This window comes from Aedes aegypti, chromosome 3 (genome assembly GCF_002204515.2).
Source record: "Aedes aegypti strain LVP_AGWG chromosome 3, AaegL5.0 Primary Assembly, whole genome shotgun sequence".
Lineage (NCBI taxonomy): Eukaryota > Metazoa > Arthropoda > Insecta > Diptera > Culicidae > Aedes > Aedes aegypti.
The window spans coordinates 76628140-76640626 of NC_035109.1; the positions used below are offsets into that span (position 1 = coordinate 76628140).

Consider the following 12487-nt stretch of genomic DNA (forward strand, 5'->3'; position numbering starts at 1 on the left):
TGCTGTATGAAATCCAGAGCAACCGCTTGAGGACTTCAAGAGAAATTTCTGGAAGCACTCAAAATTCTTGGTGGAAATTCAGAACAAGCTCCTAGGATCTGCTGGATGGAATCCAGAGGAATTGTCGGAGGAAATCAGGAAAAAATCTGGAAGAACTTGAGAAGATTCCTAGAGGAACTCCGGAGGAATTACAGGAAGAATTTTGGAGGAATTTCCGGAGGAAATCTAGAGAAAATTCCCGGAGAAACTTTTGACATTTTTTTGAGGAACTCAGTATAAATTCCTAAAAAAAACTCCTGAAAAATTCCAAAAGCAACTACGAAGGAAATCCACAAAAATGTCCGGTTGAGCTCTGGAGAAACTTCGGAGAAAATGCTACATAAAACCGGAATAATTGCTGAAAGAACTTCGGAGGTATTTCTGGAGCAACTCAAGAGGAATTACCAGCGAACTCCGAAAGAAGCCCCAGAAGAACTCCAAAGGAATTTTTGGTGGAACTCTGAAGAAATTTCTAGAAGTATTTCGAAGGAGTTCCAAGAGGAGCTCTGGAACAAGTCTTGGAGAAACTCTGGGGGCGTTCCTGGAGAAACTCCGGATGCGTTGATAAAAGAACTCCCAAGGCGTTTCTGGAAGAACTCCGGAGTTATTGCTTGAGGAACTCCGGAGAAATTCCTGGAGCAACTATGGAGGATATTCGAAAGAACTCCCGATGAATGTCCGGAAGAACTTTACAGGATTTACTGGATGTAATCCAGAGCAACCGCTTGAGGAACTCTAGAGAAATTTCTGGAAGCACTTTGTAAGAATTCCTGGTGGAAATTCAGAAGAAGTTTCTAGGAATTGCTGGATGAAATCCAGAGGAATTGTCGGAGGAAATCAGGAAGTATTTCTGGAAAAAACTTAAGCAGAATCCGGAGGAACTTTGCAGGAATTTCCGGAGGAAATCTAGAGGAAATTCTCGGAGAAACTTTTGAAAATTTTTGTGGAACTCTGGAGGAACTCCCGGAGAATATGTTGTGAATTTTTCGAAGAAACTTGTGAATTTTCCTAGAGCAATCCCGGAGGATTTCTGATATATTGCTAGAACTCTGATGAACTTCTGGAGAAATTCAGGAACAAATCAAGAATAAATCCTGGAGGAAATCTGAAGAAATACTTGGTGGAGATTCCAAAAAATTCCCGGAGGGAATCTAAACAACTTCCAAGATGAACTTCGAAATAATTCTTGTAGGGATTTTCAAAGAAATTCCTGCAGAGACTTCGAAGGAGTTGCTGGAGGAATATATTTTAGAGGAACTCCGGAGAAATTCCTGATGGAATCATGGAGGGAAGCCCGGAAAAACCCTGAAGTAAATTTGAGAGGGTCCAAGTCCTGAAGGAGCTCGGAGAAACTCTGAAGAAATTCCCGGTGGGCTCAGAAGAAACTCCCGGCAAAAATTCTGGAAGAATTCGTGAAGGAACTCCAGAGGAATTTCCAGAGCAATTCTGAAGAAATTCTTGGAGAGACTCTGAAGCAATTCATTGAGGAGGCTTCGGAGGAACTCTGGAGGAAATCCCTGGAGGAATTTATGGCAAAAATCACCGGAGCAAATTCTGAAGGAAATCTCCGGATGAATATCTGCAGCAAATACCCGGAGAAATTCTATGAGGAAATCCCCGTAGGAATTTTTGGAGGGAATCCCGAAGGAATTGCTGTAAGAAATACCTGCAGAAAATTCTGGAAGCAATCCGCGAAGGGCTTCCTGATGGAAGTCCCATGAGAAAATCCTGGAGGAAACCCCCCTAAAAATATCTGGAGAAATTCTTGGTGGAAATCGTTAGAGGAATTCCTGAAGAGTATTCCCGGATGAACTCATAGAGCCAATTCCAGGACAGAATCCCGGAGATTTTTTGTGAGAAATCCTCGCAGGAATTCCTGGTGGAAAATCCATGAAAAATTCCAGAACGAAATTCTCGGAGGAATTCCCTGAGGAATTTCGCGGAAGAATTTCTGAAGAAAATCCTTGTGCAAATCTGAAGAAGCATTCCTGGGAGAATTTCCTCGAGGAATTCCAGGAGCAAATCCTCGGAGAAAATCCTCGTAGAAATCTCAAGTGAAATTCCTGGAAAAATTCCCTGTAGTAAAAGCACGAAAGAACTTTTGGACAAAATCGCTAGAGGAATTCGTGGAGGAAAGAGTTTCTGCAGAAAATCCTCGGAGATGTTTCTGGCTGAATAAAAGATTAATAAGCTGAACTTTGCTGGAGAGTGATTTTTTCATTTTCTGAAAGATTTCCTGGATGAAACTCCGTGAAGGAATTCCTGGTGCAAATCCCAGGATGGATTCTCTGAAAAAATCCTCAAACAAATTCCTGGAGAAAAACTACGGACGATTTTTTAATGAAATCCCCGGCATCTCTATTGGAAATCCCCTTTGTTATTCCTAGAGAAAATTCCGAAGGAATTGTGAGGAAAACCACCGAAGAAATTCTTGGAAAGTATCTTCGGAAGAATTTTCGATGGAAATCCCCGGAGGAATTTCTGCAGGAAATCCCCGGATAAATTCCTGATGCAAATCCACGAAGGAATTTCTAGAGAAAATGCTCAAAGAAATCGCCGAAAGAACAGCCTTACAAAATCCCTGCAGAAATTCCTGATGCACATCTCCAGAGAAATTTCTGGTTTCCTGGATATCCTCGTATGAATTCTAAGAAAAGAATATCGGAGGAATTTCTTTCTGAAATTACCAGGGGAAATCTCCGGAAGAATATCTGAAATCCCCTGAGGAATTCCTGGATGGAATCCCTGGAGGAATTTCTAGAGAAAATCCTCGGATCTCCGCAGAAATTCCTGGTGGAAATGCACAGAAAAATACCTGGAGGAAAATTCGGATGAATTCTCTTAAAAAATCCCTGAATGAATTTTTGATGAAAATCTTAGGAGTAGTTTCTTAATAATTTTTGTAGAATTCCTGGATGAAATCCTTGGAGGAATTGCTACTGGAAATCCAGTGAGGAATTACTCAAGAAACTCCTTGAAGGAGTTCTTAGGGGATCGGAGAAATTTCTGGAGAAAAACTTCGCGGAAATTCCTGATGCGAATCTTCAAACCAATTTCAGGACGAAACCTGATGAATGAATGAAAACTTTTAGAAACGTGCATAAAAATTAATCCATTACTGATCAAATTAAGATGTTCATAAAATTCTATGATGTCTTGGGAATTCGTTAAAAATACATGCTTCAAAAAGCTCTTCACTGAATAGCTCAAAGAGCGTTTAGATACCCATGAGTTACTGCTTTATAGATATTTCCCTTATTGTCATCGGAACTCCATGAAAATTTCCGTTTTGTTTCAAGTTCAATGAAATTCCCTGAAAATTCCAGGTTTTCCAGATAGTAGTCACCCTAAGTTTAGGATGGTATGAGAAATTTCGCATAGAGATGTTTTACATAAGGACGTGTCTCATACGGACGTTTGGCATAATGGGCCCTCACTGGGACAAAGCCTGCTTTTCAAATTAGTGTTCTAATGAGCACTTCCACAGTTATTAACTGAGAGCTTTCTTTGCCAAAGTTGCCATTTTAGCATCTGTATATAGTGTGGTAGGTACGATGATACTCTCTATGCCCAGGGAAGTCAAGCAAATTTCCATTACGAAAAGATCCTGAACCGACCGAGAATCGAACCCAGACACCTTCAGTATGGCTTTGCTTTGTAGCTGCGGATTCTAGCAACACGGCTCAGAAAGGCCCTGGGCATTCAACATATTTTGTAAAGTATTTTAAGGCTCTGAATGCAACTTAAAAATCAGTGTTATGGTAGGATTCATTCAAATTTGCGTTTTTTCATAAAACGAATTTCATATACCGACATACACTTACAATACTAGTAAATTGACAAAGAATATCCTCAGTAAATAAGTGTTCATATGATATAAGGCTAAGGATCGGCCAATTTCTCACTTGATATACAATGTCAGAAAGCAGTAGAAGAAAGTTTAGTTAACATTTGACTTCTCCATATCACCGAATTACCTTCTGGATGTGTATCACCAAAAACAGTACTTCCCTGTATTGCCATTCATCGGATACCCATCTCCATCGATTTGCTCTCATATCCAGCATCATCATAACCGGTTCAATCATATGCAACGATTCCCCAGGGAGTAGTATTTGCCTCTCAGCTAATTGACTTTCGAGTTCGGTACGGATACAAATCGAGAGCACCCGAAGTCCCGGAAATGAATGAACATTCCGTGCCAGCTACGCTTGGGGAACTCCAACTTCGGCACTTCCCCCAACACACCACACCCATCACTGATCACTGGATTGGTGACCGTCAGCCAGCAAGCCATTCTAGTGAATCGATTTTTCTCGGCTCCTGTGCTAACACCTACCGACGGAACGTGTTTAGTAGAGTGGCCCATAGTGATTGAACTACAACAGATATCTCGATATCGTAGGGACCATCGAGATAGGGAGAGATCGAGACATAGAACAATTTTTTAATGAAAACTAGATTAAAAATCACTACGTTGCCAAGAATATTAAAAATAAACAGACGTCATTTCGTTTTCGCAAATTGTTTTAAATCGTTAAAATTTAGTCTATCAATCTTTGATAATGGACACATCGACATACGGAGAGAAAATCGGGAATGAAAGTCACTTAGAGATAGGGAGATAAGAAGGTGCATGAGTAAAACAAATCATCGACAAAGGTTGAAAAAAATATATAATATATCTTGAAATGTAATGATGTTTTGAACTTGGTGTTTTCGATAAAGTTGTACTATATAGAATTTGTTATGTAGATAACACAGTTTATTTTTAAATTTATTTAGTCGATTTTCTTCTTTAAGCTCGTATTGCCTATTCCTAGAGTTAGCAGATTCCGCTCAACCTGTCACTGCAACTTTTGATGGTTCAAATGATGAACCAAAGGATGTTTGTAGTTTGATCACCACGGGCCACCCTAGTGTGTTACCGAGGTGAGGTTGTATCGAATCGTACGGACACGACCAAAGAACGCAAACGCCGCAACGAGAGCGCGGCAACCACGACGATGACGACGATACGATAGGCTTCGCAGGTGCGGGTACTTGCGGGTAAGCGGCGTAGGGGCTTCCAATTTTCCTCGGCTGATGGGTTTTCCATCACCTTTTTCGCTGAATTCAATCGGATAAATCGACGGCACGGTGGCAAACCGGGAAGTGAGATGGAAAAATAAATCTAATTTAGCTGTATATAACTCAACCGATTAAATAAGATTTTTGCTCGTATCGGTACCGAGAACGGTGACGGAGAAGACGACGTGGGAGTTGAAGTTTTGTCGGCTACGATGCTTCGACGACGAGGTCGTCTTTATCCGTCGTCATTCAATTTATCAGACCGGACATGAGGAAAGGCGAAGATTTTTCCTGCATCCGAATGGTTAGCCTGATGTAAGATTTTTTCTAGCGTCTTGGTTTCTCTTTGAAGCGATTAAATTAAAATTAAATTAAATTAAACTTCTCACACATATTGCGCCAGGAATTATTCTACAGATTCTGTAAAACAGCTATCGGACATTTCTTCTGTAACTTTTTTTTCCAAAAACTAAACATAAACAAATTTCTAGTACGGTGTACAATGCGTTTAATCTTTTAGAGAAGGCTCTCAGATTCTTATCCCTAATCAAACTAACGAAATATCCTTTACGTGACAACTGTGAAAATTCAGAAGATTTTCCGGTGTTTATTGACAATAGTATTCTAACTAACATTCCTTCCCTTCTCCGATGACCGTGAGGATGTGGCCGGTGCCATTATTGACTTTTCAATTTGAGCTCTCGATTTGTGCATATTGAAATTGGCTAGCTAAGTCGAAGCCTACTTAATTGAGTTCCTGTGTAGTAGTGACTAATCACGGAGTGCAACTACGGAGCGGTCATTTTTTCGAACGCTCAGAAAATCTATCAAATAAATGAAAAAAAAACCTGCTCCAACTACGTTTTTGAAAATAGAATGCTATATAGTTGATGAAATTTATTTATTGGGGTCGTACACAGATTAAGTCACCCCCGGTCATAGTGTGACAAGCCTTACACAATTTTTAGAAGACTCATACAAAAAGCGTGACAAGGGGGAAGGGGGTCGAAGAAGTCAAAATTAAGCGTGACAAAATTTGTGTACCATTCCTAATGAATCGTTGTTAAAATTTATTCATTAATCTGGTGTTCTCCAGGGGTGGAAGGAGCAGAAAAAAATCAGTTATGGGCTTACCAAATCCGAAACAAGAAAAACTTTAAGCCACAATAAAAACAACAAGTCTAATATTTGTGAACAATAATTCGACCCAACAAATTCAAATGATTTAGAATAATTTTTGAAAAATTAGCTTTCTGCGGAGCTATCCCCATGAGTCCAGGGGTTGACTTTGACCGTTCCATAGTGGCCGCACACCATACAAATGTTGGCCAAAAGTACAATTTCGACTAATAACGTTAAAAAAAACCATAATTTTTGACAGACCATGATTTTTCAAGGTAATTTGAGAGAAATGATCGCTGAATACTATAAAACGTTTGCCACATATAAGGGGTAAACAATCATTATAGAGAATTTCTTAAAAATATTATACTAACTTTGAAAAATTTCCTTACTTTTGAAGGAGCTGTAGGTCAATCGATAAACATGTCAAATACAATTCGAAATATCTTCAATACGAAGTATAAGGTTTGTTCTTTTGAATGAGACCGGTTGACAGATTTATGATTTAGTACATAAATTGCAATTTCGATAGAACAACAACGATTCAGCTAACATCTCTACAGGTCACATGGTGTGCCATATCTAGGAAGACCGTCAATTATAGATATATGGTGTCTTCAGCAAAGATTCTCCTTATTTTTCAGACATTTTTCAGTGATGTGAAATTAAGGTGACCCGCATGGTTTACGAGATCAGAATATAAACTCTTTTGCTGACGTATTTAGGCCTATACAATGTTCTACAATGTTTTAGAACAAGCTATTTAGAGCAACTTTGTCGAAAAATCCGAATTTCCATCTCTTATGGTTCGCGAGTTATGATTTTTTTAATCAAATAAGTTAGGGTGGTACTGAAAAATCAGTTTTTTTTCTTGATAACTTTTATTACGATGATTCTTCGCAAAAACTTTGTTCCGAGCACTTTAAGAACTTTTGATTGCGCAGCTTTTTACTGAAGGAACTACTGTTCTATCTTTTATGGTTACAGAGTTATCAGAGATTTTCTTCGAAAAAATGTTGGTTTCAAATGCCGATATATCTGAAAGGCGCAAACAGATTCTCATTCTTCTGTCGCCATTAGAAAGATTATATTTTTCTCTGTTTATGGTGGAAAAACAGTGAGAATGTTTTCTGTTTGAAGAGATTAACAATTTTTTTTATAAAAAAATCGTCCAGAACTTGAAAAATAATCGAGATTCCTCTTTGGTGCCTTCAGCAAAAATATTAAAAATTGAAAGTTCTGAAAGTAATTATTATTATTTATTATTTCATACATACAAAGTATTCATAAAAATTAACGCCTTAAGATAGATTCATGATTCATGAACCGAAATTTATATGGTAAGGAAAACGAAAATAGAAATATTTGATGGAACAACCGAAAAAATTGTATGTATAGGCATTCAAAATTGAATATACATGTATTGATATAAGGTCGATCACAGTAAGCGGAATCTAAGTACGAAAATTGTTTACTGAAGTAGAATAAGAAATTTGGATTTTTCGGCAAAGTTGCTCCAAATCACTTGTTCTTAAACATTGTTGAACATTGATTAGGCCAATGCGTCTACAAAAAAGGTTATATTCTGATCTTGTAAACCATGCGGGCCACCCTAATTTCACATCACTGAAAAATATGGAGAAACTTTGACACCATTTATCTCAAATTGACGGTTTAGGCCCAATCATTTTTGTCTTCCTAGATATGGCTTTGAGACCAAAAAGCACTGTGAGCTCTGTTCGATGCATAAAATAAACGTCAATAAAAAAAAACTAAAGTATTCTTGAAGCTTGTCGCATTGATTTCGTTATTCTGATTTGTTGTGGACGATGATACCGGAGAAAATCCGAATTTAAGTTTCTTTGTTTCTTAGAAAGGAAGAAAGAGAGAAAAAATCTTGAATTTATCTTTTGTAATTCTCCAACATATTTGAAGAGTCCTTACAAATTTAATGTACATTTAAGGTAGCTAACGATTTAATCTAATCTTACTAGCCAGACCAAAATTGTCAATTGATCGAAACGATGATTTAGCCGGAAGAGTCGCATAGTTCTAAACGATCATTTATTATAAATGTCATGTAGATATGAAAGACCCTTAAGCCGAAACGACTGGAAAAATAAAAAAAAATATAATGCAAGTGTCAATTATCTTTACGGAACGTCGATCTGAATGAGAAGACGGAGAATAATACAATAAACCAAAAAAAAACATCTGGACCGAAAGAATTTATAAAGCTAAAAGAACAATAAGCTAAAAAGTTTGATGAAATCATTGAGCTGAGAAGTAAAGTTGAAGTTCAAGATATCCTCAAGTAAAGAACAGCATTGGGTTTGAAAACCAATTGAATATAAATACGAAGCATTGACGTAGATAGATTTTTTTTTTATTTGCCAAGGGGGAGCCTACAAAATACATGTTTTACAAAAGTAATTTCGGTCACAATAATTGCGATATTCACAAATTTTTCAGTTTGCATAGATTTGTATTGGTTTTATTTGTCTCATATTGCTGAACATTTAGTGATATTTGCATATTGCAAAATTTACTATGGACGATATCAATTCTAAGTATAATCCAGTTAAAACCCCTTCAAGGATGCTTCAAAAGAATATAAGAGGAATATCCCTTGTGATTCTTCCACGAACGTTTTGGTTTCAAGCGATTCCCACGTGGATTTCAACATGAATTATATCCGTACTCTTTCAGTTCTTTTTCCAAGAACTCCTTTATAAATTTTAAACGAGCTAACCCTGGGATTCTCACGGAACATCATTTTCGAGATTTGTAGTTATTATCCATTCAAGTTTCTTTAGGCTATCTAAAATTGAACTAAACATTAATCTAGGAAGGTCAATTACGTACTTATTGCATATTTATAAATTAAATCAAGAGTCTCACCAAAATTGTCTTCAAGATCACCCAAAAAGAATTCTTTGCACACATTTTTCACAGAGTTCGTGTTGGTGATTCCAGCTTCGTGATGGTTATTCCACCTTCATCTTTGAAGTTATCCTTAAAGTTTCTCTTCAACTTTCTTCAGCATGTTTCAGTAATTAATTTAGTATTAGAAGCTTAAAAATTTTGTATTAAAAGTATTCAGGACTTTCTGAAAAAAAAAATCAATGATTCTTCCAGGTTTTGCATTAAGGATTCCACCTTATATTTTTAAAGATTTTCCTAAGCAATATAACACGATTCAATTTGGAAACTATTCTCAGCGATCGATTTCTCAGAGAAGTTCTCCGTAGATCCATCTGCATTTTTTCACAGAAAATTACCTAAAAGTTTCTTCAGATTTCTCTTAAATAATTTTAATTTTCTTCCCCACATTCTTTCAAAACTATCTGTTCAGGGGTTTCTTTAGAGAATTGAAGAATTATTTCACCAGAGATTCATCCAAGTATTTACAGAGATTATAATTCTTCAAACAGCAATAGCAAATTTTTTTGGTATTTTTAAAATAAATATTTTACCAGTTTTACCGAATGATATTGTAACTCAACTTCATTTCTTAGAAAATGTTTTTCATGAATTCCGAAGATTCGTAGTACTATGGTGAACATTTTGATGTATAGATGGGTAACGAAATATAAGTGATTATTTATAAGCCTTCATCTAAAGGCAAATCATTAATACGTATTAAAACAATTTCAGATGGATAAAAAACAATAATTTCTTCAGAAGTTTCATCAGAATATCATTGAGAAATTTTCTCTGAAATCTAGTACAATTCCTTCCTTGATTTTTGGATTCCGCAGAATTCTACAAGAATTTCGAAAGCCGATTTGGAATTGCACAAGAATTCAAACCCAGAATATGGAGTGTGCAAATTGATGAACTATTGTTAAATAAATGTGTACAAAAATATCGTCTTTATTTCTTTTTGAATATCATAATAAATTCCTTCTCCCTTACCAGTTATTTTGCTTAATCTGTCTCCACAAGTTCCTTATATAATGATATATTGATTTCGGAAGTAAAGGTATTGCTGTTTATTTAAAAAAAAAATCTTTTGAAGACTCGACGCACGAGGCATTTTTAAAACATTTAAAGTTTTAACTCTTGTATAATCTGAGGATTTTGAGCACAATTTCTTTTAAAAAAACATAAACGTTTTTAATTGTTTATTTAAAAAAAATCTTAAGGCTGACACACTGACATTAAATGAACTTCGCGAAAGAATTCGTATTAATAAAAAAAAAACTATTTAAGCAATTCTCGCTGAAACCAGGCCACCATCAGCACCCATCGCTAGAATTCCAATTTTATGTCCTTTAGATTTTCTCAAATTGGTGGACCCCCCGTACGCCAGCTAGCTAAACTGCTATAAAGCCGATTTTTTGATAAATCTTAGGTATTTCTTCACGTGATATGTGTCACATTTCCTTTGAATCACATAGCAAACTTTGTGGCATGGTATAGAAGAAGAATATAGCTTTCATCTGAGACTTAAAAAAATTGGCAGCCATTTTGAATTTTACCGCCATCTTGAATTTCGTTAGAAACACGTTTTTTCCACCGCTCGATTAAAATTCTGAGGTCACCATCAGAAAGCTGAGAAAAAACTTAGTTATATAGGCTACAGAAACTAGGTGAGCAAGGGTATTTACCCTATGAAATGAAATATTTTCTTAATCATATACTACGATTTTAACGTATATGGCGAGTGCAATCAATGAAAACATCATTTTTTGTACATCAAAGCAACAAGTTTTCAATCGTTATTTTCTTCGAGTCGAGTGAAGAATAAGATCATTATTTTAACGCCCATTTCGACCCAACTACTCGTTCGCCAAAATAGTTATATTGGTCTAACAAACTACCTGAACGGGTTGATATTATTATTTTCTTATAAGTTAGGTTTATGGCTAAACCGCTTGCCCTTTGTCAGTCTAATCTGGTCTAGAACCCTTTCGAACTAGCGGTATTTTCAGCCGAACGGCTTTTAATATGCAAAACCCAAACACCCCAACCTTTCTTCCCGTCTCAATTATTTTTCATATCGATGAACTATCGGTTTTATGAACTTTCCAGACTAGGCCTCCTGCCTAACAAATATCGGCCGACAGCATATGGTTTAACGAACTTTTCCACCGTTTTACATAATTTTTTGGAAAAGTGTAAATTGTATTTACTCTAAAATAAATTTAAAGTGTACTTAACTTTAAATTTAGAACACAGCCCAAGTTTTTACTTATATGAGCTTCAAAATTAGCAGAACGAATCAAGCTAAACTAGCAATTAACATTGAGGGAATTTCCCGGTAGATAAATTGAATAAATAAGTATTGAAAATAAAATATATTATTACATCAGGTATCAGGGACGGGAAAACGGTTTGCCCAGATGTTCATTGACATTCCAGATACACTGCAGGCATACAAATGGTGTGTAGTGAAAATGCTCACATACTGTTGCTAAAAACAGATCTGTTTATCCTTAGCCAGTGTTGTGAAAAACTCAATTTCTCACAACTCACGCTTGAGATTTTTCATGCGTGAGTTGTCAATCATGCAACTCAGCAGTCAAAAAATCATGGATGAGTTGGCTCACCTTTTTAACTCATTGTCTCGTATTTCCACAGTTTACTCACACACGGCAAAAATTTCTTGTTAGTCTGGTAAAATTATGTTAATCCTTTCGAACGTAAACAACAACACTCGGGTTTCACGAGATTTTGCTGGGTTTTGCGACTGAATCATTTTTTACAGTTTGAGTTGATTGAGTTGATTTTGCATCAAAATCTCAAGCGTGAGATTTGCGAAGCAGATCTCTAATGAGTTTGCTCTCACGGGAGAGCGTATTGATTGATATTTTGAGTGAGAGTCTATCAACACTGTCCTTAGCACGTGTTCGGGATTTTGATGTTTTGCCAGGGCTCTATAAATGGAATGTAATGAAGATTTCCCATCGACAACCACACGTGGGTACAGCCAGTACCAGCAAAAGACGGGTCTGAGGAAGTTCCGCTATCGCATTACCACTATTCGTCATCATGAAACACAACGCATCCGGAAAATGATACCATTGTATCAGTATCAGTACGAAAAGAGAAATAGTTGATGGGAATGAAGGATTTGCAACATATTTCTAACAACATTTGTGGAGAAATAATCATTTTTTTTTATTTACCATGATTCTAACGTATTAGGTACCTGAAAGTAGAAAAGAAAGATATAAATTATTATTTAGACATCAGTTTACAAAAAAAAAAAAAACAGTAGAAATATAACAACTACCGAAAGCTAAACATT

The 12487-nt window shown here is 36.4% G+C and overlaps 1 protein-coding gene across 1 annotated transcript in view; it reads right to left on the reverse strand.

Annotated features, from left to right (window-relative positions):
* The window catches only part of LOC5569257 (contactin-4), a 1061856-nt gene that overhangs the window by 975803 nt on the left and 73566 nt on the right, over positions 1-12487 (reverse strand). The gene's annotated exons all lie outside the window — the stretch shown is intronic.